This window comes from Humulus lupulus, chromosome 3, assembly GCF_963169125.1.
Source record: "Humulus lupulus chromosome 3, drHumLupu1.1, whole genome shotgun sequence".
Taxonomy (NCBI): domain Eukaryota; kingdom Viridiplantae; phylum Streptophyta; class Magnoliopsida; order Rosales; family Cannabaceae; genus Humulus; species Humulus lupulus.
In genome coordinates, this window is record NC_084795.1 from 213,209,714 (window position 1) to 213,211,804 (window position 2,091).

Sequence of the window (2,091 nt, forward strand, 5' to 3'; positions counted from 1 at the left end):
TACTGGCTTTTGCACCTTCTGTTCTTCTCGGATGAGCACGGTGCTAATGGCGTGCTCGGTTGTAGCGAGATATAGGTACAAAATTTATCCTGTGACAGGTTTCGACAAGATAGGAGGTTCTGCGAGGTGGTTTTTGACTCCTGAAACGCTAGCTCACATTCCTCTGTCCATTCAAAAATTTTCCCCCTCTCAAAAGGTTGAAAAATGGAAGACAGCGGTCTGTGGATGTAACGCCCTTGAAAGCCAAGACTGCTACACTGTGTATTTATAAAGGTGCAGGACTTGCTAATCAAGTCATTTAGTTGAAAACGTGCTTGCTAAAGTCATTAATGAGCTTTGGTTAAAAGGTTTTGGTCTTAAAAGACACCTTTCATATAATGAAACATTTTAAACATGGGATCCCAAAAGAGATAGCATTTAAAAGTCTGTTTACAAAATTTCCAGTGTGTAGGCAACCACTGGCCATTCTAAAGGCAAAACAGATGTTTATGGTTCTCCTGTCCCTGTCCCCCCTCAACCATGGCAGTTGAGCAGCTGTTCTTGTACATTCTGCTCCCAGAGCTCCCAGAGCAGCTTTGTTGCAATTGCTTTGTTAGAGATCCCACTTGACTGGTCAATAGCGCAATTGGATCAAGTTCTAAGACTCTTGCCACTTTTCTATTCTCATTCTCAGTAGGCCAATTATAGTTATTCATCGCCATCTCTTCCAATAATTCATAAGCTTCATTAGCCCTTTTTCTCATAAACGCTCCTCCTGATGTTGCATCTATTATTTCCCTTGTATTGCCCCCTAAACCATTGTAAAATGTATGAACTATCAGCCACTTCTCTATTCCATGATGTCGAAATTTCCTTTAAAATTCTTTAAATTGTTCCCATGCATCATATAAAGACTTCCCATCAAGTTGATGGAAGTTATTTATCTCTCCTCTTATTCTGGCTGACTTGGCAGGAGGAAAATATTTATCAAGGAATTTCTACGCCAAATATTCCCAAGTAACTATAGAGTTGGCTTGTAATGAATTCAACCAACTCTTAGCTTTGTCCCTTAGTGAAAATTTGAATAATCTCAATCTTACAACATCGTTACTCACCCCATTCATTTTGAATGTCGCACATAGCTCTAAAAGGTTTGTGATATGGAGATTTGGATCCTCATTTGGTAACTCCCCCAAATTGTACACAATTCTGCACCATCTGAATAATTGAGGGTTTTATCTCAAAATTATTTGCCTCAATAGTTGGAGGACGAATGCTTGAATGTATCCCTGTAATAGTAAGGAGTACATAGTTTCTTAATTGAGGATCGACTTCAGCTGCATTACCCATATTTGCATTGTTGTTGACAACGTTATTTGCGTTCTCTGCCATGGCAAATTTAAGCCTTTTCTTTATCTTTCGGTTCAGTTTACACGTTCTGTCAATTTCAAGATCTATTGGTATGAGTGCCTTTGTAACGACCTGGATAGCCAAGACCGCAACACTGTGTGTTTATAAAGGTGTGAGACTTGCTAATCAAGTTGTTTAATCAAAACGTGTTATTAGTTAAAGTGTTCTAGGGCTAAAAGACATTTTGGCCTCAAAAGATACATTTTAAAAATTATAAACAATTTACAGAAGGGATCCATAAAAATACAATGCTTAAAAGCTGGTTTACAAAATTCAACAGTTAAGAGTAAACATTAGCCATACTAAGGCAAAATACAAAGTTCTGGTCCTCTCGTCCCTGTAATCTCCTCAACCGTGGCGGCTGAGCGGCCTGTCATGTACATTCACCCTGCAGAGCTCTCCAATCAGAGTTGATCGATCTTGCTCTTGCCTTTACCTGCACCACGCAGCACCCGTGAGCCGAGGCCTAGCAAGAAAACAACATGCACAACATATACAATAACGACAATCAAGTACTATTATAAGCATGTTCAATCATTCAATCCATAGCATGTAAGCATACTTCAAAGTACAATCAATCCACATCTATACTTAGATCATTCAACATTCTCATTAATCAACATTTATAGCCAAGTACAATAATTAATTACACAAATACTAGGGCCGACATCTTAGGCCGCACCCTCTGTTTAACCCACTGAC

The 2,091-nt window shown here is 39.0% G+C and overlaps 1 non-coding gene across 1 annotated transcript; it reads left to right on the forward strand.

Moving 5' to 3' along the window:
• The first annotated feature begins 831 nt into the window (after positions 1-831).
• Positions 832-938, forward strand: LOC133828370 (small nucleolar RNA R71). The gene has a single exon (XR_009890995.1). It is a non-coding gene; the product is annotated as a small nucleolar RNA R71 (small nucleolar RNA).
• Positions 939-2,091: the final 1,153 nt, after the last annotated feature.